A 20544-nucleotide genomic window follows, 5' to 3' on the forward strand; every position below is an offset into this window, starting at 1 on the left:
CCATTGCAAACATCAGCCTGTAGGTAGTACAGAGAGCCTGGGAGACTTCCCTACTTGCTTTGACCTAAGTTTTGGAACTGGGATGATCATAAATCTTTGCATTTCACTGTTAAAGATACTTCTAAACCAGAATCTCAGCCTTAGAACTGTGCCATCTGAGGCCAGAGAATTCTTTGTTATGGAGGTTGTGTCATTGTAGGATGTTTAGCAGTGTCCCTGGCCTCAACTCACTAGATGCAAGTAGCACTCCTTACCAAGTTGTGACCACCAGATACTGCCAAGTGTCCCCTTGGGGGGCAAAATGGAAACCCATTTTTCTAAACAATGATTATGGTTTCTTCTATATTCTTTACATTGGGAAAATTACTAATGTGAAAAAGTCAAGTAGAAGGCTGGGTTTTTTTTGGGGTGGGGAGGAACGTATCAGCTTTTTTTAAAGCTATTATAAAGACTGTTCATCTTACATCATTACTAAGTTATAAGAATCTATTTTCAACTTGAATGCCTCTGTAATTCCATGTTAAGCTTTGTGTTGCAAACCCTAAAATATTCTGAGGGAATTTGTTCTTTCAGTGTTTCTGTGTTTTTCTCTTGCTCTCATCACCATGGAGCTAAACACTTTGAGAGACATGTTAGGTTAAAAACAGTAATGACAGAAGAGGAAAAAATGTTTTTCTTCTGCTTTTTTCTTTTTTTCTCTTCAGTTCTTCTTTACCCCTCAGCCAACCAAGTGCGATGTTCAATTTCAATGTTTTTAAATTGGTTATCAGGGGAGGAAAGGCATGCTTTTCAGAACATTTTCTTTTCCCCTGGAAAATGTCAACATAATTTGACCCGTGAATTGATATTCTAAGATAATGGAAAGTATACCAGAACTGGGTAGGGAGCAAGCCTTTTTCCTTGGCCTGCACCCATTTTATAGACTTATGTACTTAGACCTCCTCTACATCATACAGAAATTTTTTCTCATATAGAAAGCAAGTATCAAAATGTGTATGTACTAGTTTTTAGTGTAGAATTGATTGATTCTATGAATAAATACAATTCTTATCAGCTTTTTTAAAATTTTATTAATCTTTTTATACAGCAGGTTCTTATTAGTCATCAGTTTTATACACATCAGTGTATACATGTCAATCCCAATCGCCCAATTCATCACACCACCATCCCCACCCCACCACGGCTTTCCCCCCTTGGTGTCCATACATTTGCTCTCTACATCTGTGTCTCAACTTCTGCCTTGCAAACCAGTTCATCTGTACCATTTTTCTAGGTTCCACATATATGCGTTAATATACAATATTTGTTTTTCTCTTTCTGACTTACTTCACTCTGTATGACATTCTCTAGATCCATCCATGTCTCAACAAATGACTCAGTTTCGTTCCTTTTTATGGCTGAGTAATATTCCATTGTATATATGTACCACAACTTCTTTATCCATTCGTCTGTCGATGGGCATTTAGGTTGCTTCTATGACCTGGCTATTGTAAATAGTGCTGCAGTGAACACTGGGGTACATGTGTCTTTTTGAATTATGGTTTTCTCTGAGTATATGCCCAGTAGTGGGATTGCTGGATCATATGGTAATTATATTTTTAGTTTTTTAAGGAACCTCCATACTGTTCTCCACAGTAGCTGTATCAATTTACATTCCCACCAACAGTGCAAGAGGGTTAACTTTTCTCCACACCCTGTCCAGCATTTGTTGTTTGTAGATTTTCCGATGATGCCCATTCTAACTGGTATGAGGTGATAGATACCTCATTGTGGTTTTGATTTGCATTTCTCTAATAATTAGTGATGTTGAGCATCTATCCATGTGCTTCTTGGCCATCTGTATGTCTTCTTTGGGAAAATGTCTGTTTAGGTCTTCTGCCCATTTTTGGATTGGGTTGTTTGCTTCTTTAATATTGAGCTGCATGAGCTGTTTATATATTTTGGAGATTAATCCTTTGTCCGTTGATTCGTGTGCAAATATTTTCTCCCATTCTGAGGGTTGTCTTTTCGTTTGTTTATGGTTAACTTTGCTGTGCAAAAGCTTTGAAGTTTCATTAGATCCCATTTGTTTGTTTTTATTTCCATTACTCTAGGAGGTGGCTCAAAAAAGATGTTGCTGTGATTTATGTCAAAGAGTGTTCTTCCTATGTTTTCCTCTAAGAGTTTTATAGTGTCTGGTCTTACATTTAGGCCTCTAATCCATTTTGAGTTTATTTTTGTATATGGTGTTAGGGAGTTATTCTAATTTCATTCTTTTACATGTAGCTGTGCAGTTTTCCCAGCACCACTTATTGAAGAGACTGTCCTTTTTCCTTTGTATATCCTTGCCTCCTTTGTCATAGATTAGTTGAACATAGATGCATGGGTTTATCTCTGGGATTTCTATCTTGTTCCATTGATCTATGTTTCTCTTATTCTGCCAGTACCATATAGTCTTGATTACTGTAGCTTTGTAGTATAGTCTGAAGTGAGGGAGCCTGATTCCTCCAGCTCCGTTTTTTTCCCTCAAGACTGCTTTGGCTATTTGGGGTCTTTTGTGTCTCCATACAAATTTTAAGATTTTTTGTTCTAGCTCTGTAAAAAATGCCATTGGTAATTTAATAGGGATTGCATTGAATCTGTAGATTGCTTTGGGTAGTATAGTCGTTTTCACAATATTGATTCTTCTGATCCAAGAACATGGTATATTACTCCATCTGTTGGTATCATCTTTAATTTCATCAGTGTCTTATAGTTTTCTGCATACAGGTCTTTTGTCTTCCTAGGTAGGTTTATTCCTAGGTATTTTATTCTTTTTGTAGCAATGGTAAATGGGAGTGTTTCCTTAATTTCTCTTTCAGATTTATCATCGTTAGTGTATAGGAATGCAAGAGATTTCTGTGCATTAATTTTGTATCCTGCAACTTTACCAAATTCATTGATTAGCTCTAGTAGTTTTCTGGTGGCATCTTTAGGATTCTCTACGTATAGTATCATGTCATCTGCAAACAGTGACAGTTTTGCTTCTTGTTTTCCAATTTGTATTCATTTTATTTCTTTTTCTTCTCTGATTGCCATGGCTATGACTTCCAAAACTATGTTGAATAATAGTGGTGAGAGTGGACGTCGTTGTCTTGTTCCTGATCTTAGAGGAAATGCTTTCAGTTTTTCACCATTGAGAATGATGTTTGCTGTGCGTTTGTCATATGTGGCCTTTATTATGTTGAGGTAGGTTCCCTCTATGCCCACTTTCTTTTTTTTTTTTTTTTTTTTTTTTTTTGCGGTACACGGGACTCTCACAGTTGTGGCCTCTGCTGTTGCAGAGCACAGGCTCTGGACGCGCAGGCTCAGTGGCCATGGCTCACGGGCCTAGCCGCTCCGCAGCATGTGGGATCTTCCTGGACCGGGGCACAAACCCGTGTCCCCTGCATCGGCAGGCGGACTCTCAACCACTGCGCCACCAGTGAAGCCCTGTGCCCCCTTTCTTGAGAGTTTTTATCATAAATGGGTGCTGAATTTTGTCAAAAGCTTTTTTTGCATCTATTGAGATGATCATATGGTTTTTATTCTTCAGTTTGTTAATATGGTGTATCACATTGATTGATTTGCATATATTGAAGAACCCTTGCATCCCTGGGATAAATCCCACTTGATCATGGTGCATGATCCTTTTAAAGTGTTGTTGGATTTTGTTTGCTAGTATTTTGTTGAGGATTTTTGCATCTATATTCATCAGTGATATTGGTCTGTAATTTTCTTTTATTGTAGTATCTTTGTCTGGTTTTGGTATTAGGGTGATGGTGGCCTCATAGAATGAGTTTGGGAGTGTTCCTTCCTCTGCAATTTTTGGAAGAGTTTGAGAAGGATGGGTGTTAGCTCTTCTCTAAATGTTTGATAGAATTCACCTGTGAAGTCATCTGGTCCTGGACTTTTGTTTGTTGGAAGATTTTTAATCACAGTTTCAATTTCATTACTTGTGATTGGTCTGTTTATTTTTTCTGTTTCTTCCTGGTTCAGTCTTGGAAGGTTATACCTTTCTAAGAATTTGTCCGTTTCTTCCAGGTTGTCCATTTTATTGGCATAGAGTTGCTTGTAGTAGTCTCTTAGGATGCTTTGTATTTCTGCGGTGTCTGTTTTAAGTTTTCCTTTTTCATGTCTAATTTTATTGATGTGAGTCCTCTCCCTCTTTTTCTTGATGAGTCTGCCTAATGGTTGATCAATTTTGTTTATCTTCTCAAAGAACCAGCTTTTAGTTTTATTGATATTTGCTATTGTTTTCTTTGTTTTTATTTCATTTACTTCTGCTCTGATCTTTATGATTTCTTTCCTTCTGCTAACTTTGGGTTTTGTTTGTTCTTCTTTCTCTAGTTCCTTTATGTGTAAGGTTAGATTGTTTACTTGACATTTTTCTTGTTTCTTGAGGTAGGCTTGTATAGCTATAAACTTCCCTCTTAGAACTGCTTTTGCTGCATCTCATAGGTTTTGGATTGTCGTGTTTTCATTGTCATTTGTGTCTAGGTATTTTTTTATTTCCTCTTTGCTTTCTTCAGTGATCGCTTGGTTGTTTAGTAACGTATTGTTTACCCTCCATGTGTTTGTGTTTTTTTCCGTTTTTTTCCCTGTAATTCATTTCTAGTCTCATAGCATTGTGGTCAGAAAAGATGCTTGATATGATTTCAATTTTCTTAAATTTACTGAGGCTTGATTTGTGACCCAAGATGTGATCTATCCTGGAGAATGTTCCATGCACACTTGAGAAGAAAGTGTAATCTGCTGTTTTTGGATGGAATGTCCTATAAATATCAATTAAATCTATCTGGTCTGTTGTGTCATTTAAATCCTCTGTTTCCTTATTTATTTTCATTTTGGATGATCTGTCCATTGGTGTAAGTGAGGTGTTAAAGTCCCCCACTATTATTGTGTTACTGTCGATTTCCTCTTTTATAGCTGTTAGCAGTTGCCTTACGTGTTGAGGTGCTCCTATGTTGGGTGCATATATATTTATAATTGTTATATCTTCTTCTTGGATTGATCCCTTGATCATTATGTAGTGTCCTTCCTTGTCTCTTGTAACATTCTTTATTTTAAAGTCTATTTTAACTGATATGAGTATTGCTACTCCAGCTTTCTTTTGATTTCCATTTGCATGGAGTATCTTTTTCCATCCCCTCACTTTCAGTCTGTATGTGTCCCTAGGTCTGAAGTGGGTCTCTTGTAGACAGCATATAGATGGGTCTCATCTTTGTATCCATTCAGCAAGCCTGTGTCTTTTGGTTGGAGCATTTAATCCATTCACATTTAAGGTAATTATTGATATGTATGTTCCTATGACCATTTTCTTAATTGTTTTGGGTTTGTTTTCATAGGTCCGTTTCTTCTCTTGTGTTTCCCACTTAGAGAAGTCCCTTTAGCATTTGTTCTAGAGCTGGTTTGGTGGTGCTGAATTCTCTTAGCTTTTGCTTGTCTGTAAAGCTTTTGATTTCTCCATCGAATCTGAATGAGATCCTTGCCTGGTAGAGTAATCTTGGTTGTAGGTTCTTCCCTTTCATCACTTCAGGTATATCATGCCACTCCCTTCTGGCTTGTAGAGTTTCTGCTGAGAAATCAGCTGTTCACCTTATGCTAGTTCCCTTGTATGTTTTTTGTCTTTTTTCCCTTGCAGCTTTCAATAATTTTTCTTTGTCTTTAATTTTTGCCAATTGGATTACTAGGTGTCTCGGCGTGTTTCTCCTTGGGTTTATCCTGTATGGGACTTGCTGTGCTTCCTGGACTTGGGTGGCTATTTCCTTTCCCATGTTAGGGAAGTTTTCGATTATAATCTCTTCAAATATTTTCTCTGGTCCTTTCTCCTTCTCTTCTCCTTCTGCGACCCCTATAATGCGAATGTTGTTGCGTTTAATGTTGTTCCAGAGGTCTCTTAGGTTGCCTTCATTTCTTTTCATGGTTTTTTCTTTATTTTGTTCTGCAGGAGTGAATTCCACCATTTTGTCTTCCAGGTCACTTATCCGTTCTTCTGCCTCAGTTATTCTGCTGTTGATTCCTTCTAGTGTAGTTTTCATTTCAGTTATTGTATTGTTCATCTCTGTTTGTTTGTTCTTTAATTCTTCTAGGTCTTCGTTAAACATTTCTTGCATCTTCCCGATCTTTGCCTCCATTCTTTTTACGAGGTCCTGGATCATCTTCACTATCATTATTGTTAATTCTTTTTCTGAAAGGTTGCCTATCTCCACTTCATTTAGTTGTTTTTCTGGGGTTGAATCTTGTTCCTTCATCTGGTACATAGCCCTCTGCCTTTTCATCTTGTCTCTCTCTCTGTGAATGTGGTTTTTGTTCCACAGGCTGCAGGCTTGTAGTTCTTCTTGCTTCTGCTGTCTGCCCTCTGGTTGATGAGGCTATCTAAGAGGCTTGTGTGCTTATCAGCTTTCTTAAAATGTGAACTTAGCACAGGATTGTGAATGAAATATTAAGTAATCAGATAGTCTGTTAATTGAAGGATTTGAGTTTCTAATCTCCTTAGTGGAGATGTTGGAGATTGACAGATGTAGCCTGCTTGAACCAGTCATTTAATATTCATAGGAGATGCACAAGATGCCTCTGGTTGCCGTTTATATTTTTCACGTTGGGTTTTTTATTTGAAATTCATAGCCTCACCCAGTTATAGACTTTGAGCCATGGCCTGTCTCAGTGGAACATTCTATTCAGTACTTTCACACGTACCAAGGATTAATATCAAATTGGTGAAAAAAGTTTTTCACCCGCATATTTATGAATGGTAGCATCTTCTGTTAGTTTGTAGCAATATGCACTACTGTGTTATTTCTTTTTTTTTTTTTTAAGATTTTTAGAAATTTCATGTAATTAGTATGTTATTTCTGTTCAGCAGGCGTGGTTTGGAGCGTTCTTCTATTTAAAATGCTGCATTGTTCTAAACAAATAAATATCTTTTGATATTAATTATCAATCCAATTGTGGTTGCACTGTGCTGAAACCTCCAAACAATTTCAGAAAGTTTACATGCGTCATTTCTTTTTAAACAATATTACTGTTTCTTTTTGCATGAATGAAAATATGGTACTGAATTTTAAAGTGAATGACCTTAAAGTAAACTATGGAATTTAAACATCAGAGACTTAAAAATAATTGCAAAGATTAAAAACAAAGTTTAAAAACACAAATGCTTTTGTGATACGGGCTAATGAGAAAAGATGGTCTTTTTCTGTTGCATTAATTCTTTAGCTCCTTGTCAGTTAACCCCAGTTTATAACATAAGGAGACAGTCTTTGCATTCTTGAGTAAAACTCCCCACAGGTGACCTTCAGTATAAAGAGCTAGAGAGTGCTTTTCTCTGTTCATTAATAAAGATAACAGTTCAAAATTATAACATCCTCTGATTTTATTCTTATAAAAACTTTTCAAGCAACTTTTTGGATGTTTTCTTTCTTGTTCCCCTTACCCGCTGTACCCAGATTACCCTGCTTTTTACAATATTAAGAATATAAACATAGATGCTGAAAAGTTACCCCCTCCCTCTCTAAGTTTTGATATTGGTACTCTGGATGTACATATATATATGTGTACACATCCACACACATACATGTATATTTACGTGTGTGTATATATGTATGTTTTTGTTAATTTTTCTATAAAATATTTATTTTTTTCCCTTTGGCTTTAAATTTAGCCAACAGATATTTCTAAGTACCTACTGTGTGAAAGGCACAATGCTGGGAGCACAGTGATGATTGGGCAGAGACCCCATCTTCTTAGAATGTGGAGAAGGCCTGGCATTTACAGTAGAGTGGAAAGAGAAAGGTAACCAACACTATCAACATTACCAACCCTAAAATACTACTTGCTGGTGGTATTCTCCCCATCTGTGTATGTGCTATTGTTATTAGCTTTTTTCCCTCTTTACGTTGTTGAGGTCACATTGCACACATAGTTTTTTAAATTTAAACTTAATATTATATTGTGCTCTCTCATAATTAAAAGCACTAATTTTTGTGAGTATATAATATTTTTGGACATTCCATAATTTATATAGTTTGGGGGCATTGAGGTAGTTTACAGTTCTTTTTTATTGTAAATAATGCCATGATGAACATCTTCTGCATAAAATTTTGTCTTTTGGAATATTTCCTTAAGACATTTTCAGGAATAAAATGGCTAGGTAAAAGTTTGTAAACCTTATAGAGGCTCTTGATACATATTCCTAAAAGTTCTTTTTTTAAAACTAGTTTTCACTCCTCCCAGTAGCCAATGATCACATTATATGAAAAACAAAAACAACCCCTCCCCAAAAAACCTCTTTTTCATTTGTATTTATTTATTGAATAGAAACATTTTTCAAATGTTTAGCCAGTTATCTATTGTTTTCTTTTGTGAATTGCCTATTAATGTTTCTTTTCCCATCTTTCTTTTGGAGTCTTAATATTTTATCTTGATTTACAGTGACTCTGTGAATTCAGTATTTTATAGAGTATTATGTATATAATTATCATGTATAGTCAGTACATTAAACCTATGTTGTAGTGTAGTTTTCTTACTAGTTTTTGGTTTGCCTTTTAATATATAGATGTTTTAAAGTTTCATGTAACCAAATCTATTAACTTTTTCTTTTGTAATTTCTTTCATTACTTTTACACATGGAAAAACTTCCTTCATTTATATATCATATTTTCCTCTGACATTTTATTAAATTTTTAACTAAGTCCTTTTCACTCATTAATTCCATAAGAAAGGAAGTCTGCTGTTGGCAAACCAGGAGGACTTTGCTGCTAAAGATGGCTACTACAGGTTGTGTTTTTGTACTTCTCTGCACAAAAGGGCTACTTAACACTATTTGTTCTTCTGACTTCACTCTGGCACTCAGTACTGGAGTGCCTATGTAACTCATATGACTATGGTTCTGTTAAACTTGGGTCCTTGTGAAGGTACTTCATTAAATATAAAGGATGGAAGTGAGCAAAGTAAAATTAAATTAAACCAGTCATGATTGACTCCTACTCAGTTCATACTGTGTTTAAGAGGCCCAGAAATGAAAGTTGACTCTTTCCAGGTTGTAACTGATATAAAGAAAGCTACCTCACTTTTCCATGGTAGGAATATTATGGATTGTAATACTAGGCTAGAGTTGACTGCCAAAAAATAATGTAAAATATTATTTTTAGCTTATTTTATTATGATAACTACTAATTTTCTAATTTGTACAAGTTCAATTTTTAAAAAATATGCGATTCAGTTGAAATGAAAATACTTCCAACTTGCTGGAAAATGAATACTGCTAAACTGTTGTAGGTAATTCTTAAAAGTATTGGTTTGTGATATGTAAATAAGTTGTCTTTTAGGATTTTTAAACCAAAATCCCACTTTTAGAATTAATATTCTTGATGGCATTCCAGGTGGAATAGGTTAAAAAATATTTTGTTGAATTCAAAGCCTGAGTACTGTATGTTGCTCTTAAATCATATTTATTTGTTCATTTTCTCTCCCACTAAATGTAAACATTTTTAGGGCAGTAACTTCAGCATGTAGAACAGCGCCTCAAATATTTGTTGAGTAATAGATATTTGTTGAGCGAATATCAGGGTATAGACTGAAAAATAGAGGAAAAAGTAGTGCTTTTGCTTGAGTGCCCAGAATGTACCAGGCATTGTACTAGATACTGTTCTTATGACCATATAGAGAGCCTTGCTTTTCTAAAGATGAACCTTTAAAGATTTACCTTTTCTGTTAATTTTCTGGAGACATTATGGGCAATAGATTATAAGGAGACTGCAGAGAACTCCCCACCCAGACATGTGGGGAGCTCCAACATGTTTGAAGGTAGATTTCTGTTCTGAGAGAAGGTACGTCAAGAGCCTCAGTGAACCAATCATTCCCCATGCTTTCATTTAACCAAGTAATCAGAAGTGTCGTGGATGGCTGGTGAAAGCTGCGGATGAGGTCATGTAGGTGATTTCCTTGTGAAGGTTTAGTTTGTGAATTCAGATGATCTAAGTCACCTCTCTGTTGAATTTTCTGAAGCAGTTTGAATGCATGCAAACTAGCAGCAGACATAAATATTTCATTTTCTATTCAGTCTTAACTGCAACTTTACTTTTTGTAGAGAAAGGCATAGTAAGACAAAAAAGGTTTTATCGTTTTTTTAAATAATATACACCATTTATAGTTTATTTTTCCCCATGGCAATGGACTCCCCCATGAAAAATTTTATACCAACATTTAAAACATTATAAAAGATTCAAGGTTTTATCAAATAGGGCAGTAATGATCTTATAGAAATATCTGTGTGAAATACTGTGACCTTTTAATTTACGTGATGGGTAAACATAGAGTAATAAAGAGATTTTTTTTTTTTTAAACCAAAGGATTTGGACCTAGTTGCTGATTCATCTCTAGAACACTTTGAATCTGATTCATCTTTACAAACAGAATAAAGAGTTTTCTGCACTTTTTCCTACCAAATGTAAAAGTAATTTTGAATTTCCAAAAGCAAGTTTTCCAACTGTTGAAAAAACAAGAAGCCAACTCCCATTTAAAGTGGGAAAACTATGTAAATTTATTTTTTGTGTGAAGATTCACTTCATTTTCCTGAGACAGATTTGATGTGGAGAACTTTTTCTTGAATAGTCATTAAAATATGAGCTGAGAGAATGAGACTTCTTCATTAAAACCCAAAATTTATACTTCATATATACGATTTTAAAATATTTTTTAGTGGACTCTTTTCTATAGGAACTAAATTTAGAGATGCATCTTAAACATCCTCTTGTCATCTCCTATTTATTAATTTGTTTCTTCATCCCTTATTCTACTTACAACCTCTTGTTTAAATATCTTTGATCAAAATATTGTCTACTTTTGGTAAAAATTAAATAACAAGTATTCGTGAATAAAAATCACATTTACCTATTCAGATTTATTTGCTGTATATGTTAGGAATGTGATCAGCTTCAGACATTAGAAACCCAGTCTAGTGACTTAAGCAAATGGAAAGAAGCAGCCCCAGAAGTCAACGCTCCAGGGCTGGTGCATGTGCTGCTCAGGAGTGCCACGAGGGACCTTGGATTTTGCCCTTCATTTCCTTGGTATCTTCCCTCAGGCTGGCCGTGGCAGTGCAAGGTACCATTGCTCTTCCAAGCTTTCTGTACTCCAAGAGGAAGAAGGGGGAGGCAGAAGGTGGCAGGCCAAGGGCTTGCTAGCCCAGTCTGTTGCTTTTTGTCAAGAGAGCTTAAGTTACCCAGCAAGTTGCATGCTGCAGACACCTGCTTCCTTCTCATTGGTCAGAGCTACATTAGGTAGTTACCCCTAGACCAGTCACTGGCCAAGGCCGAGGGGCATGAGAGTCCATGACTGCTATGGAGAATTCCTGATTTCTCCCCTGGGATAGGGGAAAGAGTACCTGCCAAGGTGCTCCATGACTACCCGAACAAATTGAGAATCTCCTGTTTGGGAAGAATTGGGAGGGAGAAATATGGGGTAGGTAATGGATAGTGTCTGCCTGCCACACCTGCTGGAATGAGTACAGTATGTACCACATGAGTTTAGAAGCCCTGTGCATCCTCAGTTCCCTCAGCTCCTCAGATTTCCTGGAATAAATTACAGTTTTTTTTCAAAAATTTATTTCAATTATTCTTATTTAGTCATAGCCCATCATTTTCATGAATGACTTAGATGTTAGAACAGCAAATGCTGTGTTTTAGAGTCTTCCTTAATATTATATTGAGAAAAATGGGAATTTAGTCATAATACTCTAAAATTGGATTTTGGAATTAATTTGAAGAATTTGTACTTTTTGAAGTTCTTCTCAGTAGCCATCTAGAAGATTAATTTTGTTTTATTTATGAGTAAAATACCTTGAAGGTGATTCATTTTTAAAATGCACGGATAGTGATCATTTATATGTGTATGTGTTTTCTTCCTTTTAAGCTTAACATTGCATTATAAAATGTTTCCCATGTAATGTATGCCGTTTTAAAAAACTGGTGTCTTAATTTACTTAACCATTTTCCAGTTACACATTTGGTTTACTTCCATTTTGTGCTGCTGTTAAAAATGCTGAAATTTATATCTTTATTTATATGGATTAATTTTTAATGTTATAGATTATTTTTTAGAACCCTCACATTTTAATGGCTTTTAGAAGCATTTAGCTAATTGCATCCCAGTAGCATTGTACTAGAGAATTAGTGTGACCTTTGTTTAAGGTAGCAAGGTGAAACATTTTCTTTCGTATTCTTTCTCTTGTGAGCCAGCTCTTTCTGTTCTTTCCAGTTTATTACTTTTCTAAATAACAAAATACAGCTTTTACATTGTAAAATGATACATTCTCACTATACAACATTTGTTAGCCATAGTTTTCACTTCACAAAGAACAAGTTTATTAATATTTTCTTGAACAATTTGTGTAAGCTCTTTATGTAAGTAATTATATATTTTATTCCTAATATATATGCTATTGATTTTTCTCAATTTGCGTGCCCGATAATGTACTAGACCCTGGGAACACTATTGTCAGTATAACAGCTATCATGTCCATGATATCAGAAAATATAATTGTACTTTGTCTCATTTTTTTCTAATATTTCTGTCATTTCATTTTAGGTCATAGAGAATTATCTAATCTTTAATAATAATCGGTTGTTTTCGTTTTTGGTTGTTTGAAATACGTACCAAAAATAGAAACCATTCTTATAGAAATTTGTATAGAACTTTAAATGCTTACCTTGTATCTATTAAGTGATCTTTTGCTTTTGTTCTCATTTAAGTTATTTATGCGGAATACTAATTGTATTGCCTAAAATTTCATTTGTATCTGCTGATAACATATGTAAAGTTATTATTATAGTGCTTGGCAAATAATAATCTCTCAATATGTAAAATACAATAGTTTTCTTAAATATCTTGAGTGTTGAGAATGAAACCCTATTTAACTTAGGTTTAATTGGATTGGACAACCTGCTGGTTTTTCCTTCATGTTTTGTTTATTATGTGTGTTTCTTCATATACATGCAGAACACACTGTAGTTTCTTAGTTTAATTAAGAAATTAAAATTTCTTCAAGTTGGAAAGAACTACCAGCAATCTCTGTATCTCCTATATTTGGGATGTATTTTATTGATAATTTTTCATTTCTTCTTTAGTTTTATCGGTCTTTTCTAGTATTCTACTTAGGCTATTGTGTTTTTAATAGGAAATCATTTATGTCCTTGTTTATCTTTCATTTTCAGATTTTTAAAAATATTCTCTGGTTTATATATCTAATCTCCAATTTTTTTTCTCATTTCTAAGATAGTGTGATTTCTGGGGATATGAATATTTTATTGTTTTTATCAAAGAATTATGTTTGAGATATATTTATTTATTCTACTAGTATGTTTATTAAATTTTACTTTTTTCTTTTTTATTAACATTTTTCTGTACTTTTCTGAGGTTTTGAGTTGAATTCTCAGTTTATAGTTTATATTAAAAGCCACATATTTACCTCAGTGTATGATTTTGGCTTAATCCACTAGGTGAGAAAGTTTGCTGTTCTATTTTTCAGGATTGTAAATGACTTCTTGTGTTTCAATCTGCTCATACACGTAGTTGTTTTGTTTTTATTGAACGCTCCTAAAAATTAAACTTTGATCCAAGAATATAGACTGTGTATTAAAAAAAATAACATTTTAGGGCTTCCCTGGTGGCGCGGTGGTTGAGAGTCCACCTGCCGATGCAGGGGACGTGGGTTCGTGCCCCGGGAAGATCCCACATGCCACAGAGCGGCTGGGCCCATGAGCCATGGCCGCTGAGCCTGCGCGTCCGGAGCCTGTGCTCCGCCACGGGAGAGGCCACAACAGTGAGAGGCCCGCATACCGCAAAAAAAAAAAAAAAAAAAAATACATTTTAGGTTTTTAAAATACTTTATGTTTGCTCAGTTTTTATATACATACCATGGACAATTGACTAGAAAGTTGACCCCATTTTTAGGGTATAGAGATCACTATAACTTTTATTGGTTTCATTAATTTCATTCTTTGTTTTCTTTTGTCATTACTGTGTTTGTGCTCTGGGTCTGTATGACACTGTGATTGCCTTGCTCCCTTTCCTCCTTCTGCTGAGGCAGGAATGTCCACTTCTCAATTCATGTGTCCCCTGACTGTTTTTTAGAACTGAGACTCCCAGCATTTTTCCCTTTCCTGCTTTATTATCCTTTGTAGCATTCCGCAGCATGTCAAAAATAAATTTTATTTGTTTGTTTACTTATTTATTTATAGTCAGTCTTTCTCCCTAGAATGTAACTTCAAGAAAGGCAGAGAATTTTGTCACTTTTATTCAGTGCCTGGGTGCCAAGAATAATACCTGGTGTACTGTAGACACGCTGTTAATAATTTGTCTCATTAATAACTAAATGTGATTATTTTCAGCTGATTTCTCCTTCCATGTCTCAGTTTTTGCCTTGATATCATTTGTTAGTACTTGACATAAATTGTCATATTTTATTACAAATGTTTCTTTTCTTTTCTTTTTTTTGGCCGTGCTGTACAGTTTGTGGAATCTTAGTTCCCTGACCAGGGATTGAACCTGCACCCTCGGCCGTGAAAGCTCGCAGTCCTAACCATTGGACCGCCACGGAATTACCTACAAATATTTCTTTTACCATAACATCTAGCTTGATATTTTTCTTTTAATCTTGACACCCAATAATATTGCTTCCTCTGTTTTTTTAAAAATACAGTTTTATTACTATCTCCTTAAAATTTTTTTCTGTCTTTTGGTTTATACATCTTTAGAGTAAGATGTTGGATTTTGTTTTTTTGTTGTATTAACAACTGAGCTTCTTTCAGTAAGTTGAGGTAATTAGCTTTTGCTTTCATACGTATATTACTAAGTTTTCTTTTTTTTTCAAATCTGTGAACCTGTGTGATGGTTTTAAAGCTGTGAATCCTTAAGCATTATAATCAGTTCTTTCTGACGTGTTGATCATGGTTTGTTTCCTTTTGTATCTTTATAAGGTTTGGAGTGTAATCCCTGGACAAAACTATTTCTTGTGACCTGTTTATATATCACATCCACATTCTTAATCCCATTGTTACTATTCTTTATGCTTCCATAGTGTGTTTTGATTCATTTCTCTCTGCAATAGCACATGTTCCTTTTTTACTCAACTACTTTCTCTAAGCTCTGCATCCAGTTCCATCCTATTTTACCCTCCAGATTCAGCTCAACTGTTTTCTCTGTGAAGCCTTCCCTAACTCCCCAGCAGATCTTAGGTATTTGTCTTGTATCCTCTTACTGCACTCCGTGTACATTTCTAGTCACTTTCTTCTTGTAATTGTGATTTTCAGTCTCTTGACATAGTCAGTGCTCAATAAATATTACTGTCTATATTCTTTTCTTCCCTTCTTCTTCCTTAATACTATTTTCTTTTATAACTTATAATGTAGTTGTACATTTTTCTTCTCTATACTGCAGACCCACTTTTCTTTGGTTTCACATGAATACATGATTTAATTTTTTGAGTTTTTAAAAAAATACACAGAGGCCTGCTTTGTTTTAGCATGTACACCACACAGAAATATCAGCAGTATTTCTTCACCTTTCTTATTGTCATCAATTCTTGTCCTTAGTTTTTCTGTCCTCTTCCTCACCCCTTTCTCCACTCAATGTAGCTGTTTACTTTAAAATAAGTACTAGTTACTTTTACAGGTTTTTATCAGTACTTTAACATGCTTTAATTCCTCAGTTAAAGGTACCTTTTTTGTTTCCTTTCATCCCCTGAATCATGCCCTCCATTTCTCACTGTAGAAAGAGTATTTGGATTTCACATCAGCAAATTGGCAAAAATGAAAAGTTGTTGGATGGAATGTGGAGAAATGGACCCTCTCATGGAGAACATTGATTCTTTCCTACTTGTTGATAGTTTCTCTTTTGGAGTTTCTATTTGGAAATTTTCATATTTATTCTGTTGTCTTTCACTTTCACAGTAACCCTAATGTCTTTCATTTTTATTTTTCTGACAGCTTTCCTTTCATTTTATTTCTCAGTTTTAGTTTCACTTGTACCACACAACTTTCTCAGTTGGGTCAGGATGTTATTTTTGTCTGTTTTCTTATTAACTCGCTAGGCATCAGGGATCTAGTCTTACAGGAGACTTTTTGAAGTCATTTCCTATATGTGCTCTTAATTATAGAGATAATGAATTTGGTTTTGGGAAGGTGGTGGGTAGGCCTGCCTTATGGTTTTACTGAAGGTTCCATCATTCATTCATTTTGTAACCAAGTCCAAATTAACAGCATTTTTAAAAAGCTCTTGAAAGTATAATCCATCTCTCTTTCCTCCTAAAATCATGCCATAGGGAATACAAGAACACACTCCAAAGTGGACTTCTCCCCATTTGCTTTAGTGAATATGGTGGACTGCAGGGAGTAGAGCCATTTGGGTGGCTAGCTGGTAAGGCCTTTATCGTATCCCAAATAAATTCCCACATGTGGTTAAGACTTATTCCTCCTTTAAATATTCTGGCATATTTTCATGACTTTCTAACTGATCTGTCAGTTACAAAGTCATGTTTACTTTTAATAAAAATTAAAATACTGTCAGTTTACTTTTAATAAAAATTATATAGAGTGTATTTTCTTGCATAGTACTTCCAAAATCGTATGTGTTTTTTTTTGAAAACTACTATGTAACAAATATTTATAAAGAAGAAAATCCTTCCTCCTAAAAAATCAACTATTTTCATTTTCTCAAAGTCCCTGTGCTTCTGCAGGTATATAAATATGTTTACAAAGTAGAATGTAGCCTTTTTTTTTTTAACTTAACATTACATTTTAAAATTAAGCCATGCTAACTACTAGCCAACTTGATAAGGCAACAAAAGGAAAAAGTTGTTTTGCAAATGATATGATTGTCTAACTAAAAAAATTAAAAAGAATCATCAAACTGATCTTAATGCTAATAAGGGTTCAGTAAGATTACTGGATATGAAATATACAAAAAAATCAGTGATATTTTTAGTACACTAGCAACAGTTTATTAGAAAATGTGATTACATAAATGATCCTAGTCAGAATAAGAAAATATTAAAATGTAGCTCATAATAAGTATAACAGAAGGTATGCAACGACCAAGTTCTCATTAGTTTATGAATTTGATGCAATTCAAAAATAGAACAAAGCAACAAAGGCAAGAGAGTTTGCCATGAAACATGGCAGAATACTAAAATTAATTGAAGAAGTAGAATTAATGTGGTCAGTAGGATTTATTATAATGCTGTGATATTTGAATTGGTGCTGCATTGGCATACGGATAGAGAATAGACCATTCAAACAGAAGAGAGACTATAAAAAGAGACCTTCTTGGTGTGGGAACTTGTTTTTGACCTGTATTACAAATTCGTATGGAAAAAGCAGGCTATTCAAAAAGCAATGGTGGGACAGTGTGGTAAAAATTAAAATTATATTCCTGTAAATAAATTCTGAATGAATTAAAGACATGCATTTTAAAGAGAGACATTTAAACTCTTAAAATATAGGGAAACGTCTGTATAATATTAAGAGATTGGGAGGATTTTTTTTTGAACAAGATACAAAAAGCCCAAACTATAAAGGAGAGGAGAGATAAATTTGACTATGTTAAAAATTTTAAATGCGTGTGTAAGAAATTATACCTTAAACAAAGGTAAAAGACAACCTATAGAATATTCAGACACATGTCTAATGGAAGATTAATATCCATAGTATATAATGAAATCCTACAAATCAGTAACAAAGAAAACAGGGACCTAGTAGAAAAATGGACAAAACAGAAGTAGATAAGATCAATAAATGAATTAAAATTCTCACTGATAATCAGGTAAATGCCAGTAGAAGCAACAAGGTAACATTTTATGCGATCCTGATAATTTAAAGTCAAAAATGTGGCAGCAAATGTTGTTTTATATGTGACTGTTGGATTGTAAAGTTGTTACAACTGCTTTGGAGTGAGTTTGATAGTATCCGATAATGTTGAAGAACGCTCCAACCCAAGGTTTCAGCACTTCCCATTATAGAGTCCTCTAGAGAGACTGACCCATGTTCACAAAGAAGGTGTGAAAGGAATGGCTATTCTGTCTTTGTAATAGCAAAGAACTGGAAATAACCTAGATTTCAAGCAACAAACCCAAGTATATACACGGAATGTAAAGCATACAGAGGTTATCATAAAGGATCTGTATCTTTCTGTATCACCATGAATAAATCTAGAAGACAGTTTTGTGTGAAAAAAACAAAGTTGGGAAAGGATGTGTTCCCAATGATACTGTTTAGATTTCATAAATATACAAATACTTGTGGGAAGGGTGCCTAGCATCTTCAGGAGAGAAGTTTCTCTGAAGAGGCTGAGAGAAGAATGGGGTTAGAAGTTGATATTTTCTCTCTATTTATAACATTTTATTTCTTTGTGATCTGAAGCAAATCTGGCAGAACACTGACATTTATTAAATCCAGATGAGGGGTACTACGTATCTCTAAGTTTTTGCATGTTTCAAATATTTCATAATTGAAAGTTTTCAGTTCAGACTAATAACATTGCAGTCCCCAGTTAAACACACCAGATTGAACACATGCTGCAGTTTTTTCTTCCCCTCCCAAACCCTACGCCAGTGTTACTAAAGGAATAGAAAAAGATGCAAATACGCAAGGTCGAATATGAAGAAAAGAAATAGGATCAGATTAGCGTTATCAACACTGTTTTGGTCAGCAGAGAGAGATGGATGTATTGTAACTAATTTAGTGATGAGGAGAGAGCTGCATGTGAAGGCCTTTACAGAGAAATTCTAGAAAATTTTGACCCTATACGGTCCAAGAGTTGGAGGCCCCAAGTAGCTGGGAAGATAGCACTGAGAGGTTGGTCGTAGGTACATAGTCGGGTCCCTTCCCAAACCGGTGTAATTGCAAAGGCTCTGGAAGCAGGGAGGAATTATTTGAAACATTTTTGGCTGAGCTTGGTTCCCAGAATGCTGGAAGCCAGGCAGGAAATGGAACCATTCTTCTCTAGAGAAAGTGAAGTGTATTCTAAAAATGACCTCTGAGTACTAGCATTTTTGGGTCCCCAGTATAGGGGGAAAACTGTCAGTCTGATTTCAGCAGGAAAGGAATTTATGGAAATAGTGTTTAGTGACTTGCTGAATCACTGGAAAGGCTGTAGAACTAGGTTTGGAAAATAGGCAAGAACAAGGGAGGCCAGCTGGCCAAGACAGCACTCAGGTCACTCAAGAAAGCTGGCGTGGTGCTGCCCCTGAGCACGGGTTGTCCAGTTTTGCATTGTCACCACCAGCACTTTTTTTTTTTATAAATTTATTTTTATTTATTTTCGGCTGTGTTGGGTCTTCATTGTCGCGTGTGGGCTTTCTCTAGTTGCGGCGAGTGGGGGCTACCCTTCATTGAGGTGCATGGGCTTTTCATTGCAGTGGCTTCTCTTGTTGTGGCGCATGGGCTTAGTTGCTCTGCAGCATGTGGGATCTTCCCGGACCAGGGCTTGAACCCGTGTCCCCTGCATTGGCAGGCAGAGTCTTAACCACTGTGCCACCAGGCAAGTCCCACCACCAGCATTTAAATGAGGGAGCTACTACACCGTCGCTATTGCTGATGCCACCAGCTTCCATGTAAACGTATTTGCTTCCTCCTTGCTCTTTCCAGATGCTGCCTTTCAGTTCAGAGTTCAGGATGTGCACATCTCATTGGCTGAGGAGCAGGTAATGTCTGTGCCCTATCTGTAAGAATAGCTGGTTAATTGACAGTGTGGCCCTTTTAGGCTTCTATTGTAGAAGGCAGGTTCTGTATAAGGCAAAGAATTTCCCCAGATATATGAGGGAACTACACAGATGCTAGGCAGTGATGATTATATTTCCCCCTATGTCCAGTTTCCCCAGGTAAACCAATGGGTCCCCACCCAGTCTCCTTCAGGAAAGTCTACTTAGTAGTCACCAGGCCTTGCCCCCACCCAGGTACTAAATGTAAAAGGATGGCCAGTGATAGCAGACACATGAGAAAAAGCCTTCCATGTGAGAAGGACAGTGCACACAACAAATGGAAGAAAAGTAAATTGAGAAATTTACTTTTTCATTTCATTTCATTCATTTTCATTGAATATGAAAAGAACACTTTTAGGACTTCCCTGGTGGTCCAGAGGTTAAGACTCTGCACTCCCAGTGCAGGGGGCCCAGGTTCGAACCCTGGTCAGGGAACCAGATCCTGCATGCCACAACTAAGAGCCTGCATGCTGCAGCTAAAGAGCCTACATGCCACAACTAAAGATTCTGCATGTGGCAACAAAGATCCTGCGTGCCGCAACTAAGACCCAGCGCAGCCAAATAATTAAAAAAAAAAAAAAAAGAAAGTAGTATTGAAAAAATAACACTTTCAAATTAGTTTAATAATAGCAGGAATAAGACAAAATATCGTAGTGATGAAACAAGAACAGATTTTTTTTTTTTAATGGAAGAAACAATCAGAGGACACAAAATTTTCTCAAAATTGAGTTCAAGAATAAATAGGGGGCTTCCCTGGTGGCGCAGTGGTTGAGAGTCCACCTGCCAATGCA

General features: G+C 35.5%; 1 protein-coding gene across 27 annotated transcripts in view; it reads left to right on the forward strand.

The window, feature by feature from the left end:
- Positions 1-20544, forward strand: part of SIPA1L1 (signal induced proliferation associated 1 like 1) — a 499569-nt gene that overhangs the window by 319448 nt on the left and 159577 nt on the right. For 2 of the 27 annotated variants that reach the window (XM_089907918.1, XM_089907909.1), the window contains one exon: positions 19641-19696. The exons of 22 other annotated variants lie outside the window; for them this stretch is intronic. The gene's annotated coding sequence lies outside the window, so the exon portion shown is untranslated. Of the gene's footprint in view, positions 1-7660; positions 7792-16318; positions 16414-19640; positions 19697-20544 lie in introns of all 27 variants that reach the window. 3 more of the 27 variants (XM_089907913.1, XM_089907916.1, XM_089907917.1) reach the window with 3 other exon arrangements.

The sequence above is a fragment of the Delphinapterus leucas genome, chromosome 2 (genome assembly GCF_059928025.1).
Source record: "Delphinapterus leucas isolate spDelLeu-1000000601 "Yukka" chromosome 2, BTC_Dleu_Yukka2, whole genome shotgun sequence".
Classification (NCBI taxonomy): domain Eukaryota; kingdom Metazoa; phylum Chordata; class Mammalia; order Artiodactyla; family Monodontidae; genus Delphinapterus; species Delphinapterus leucas.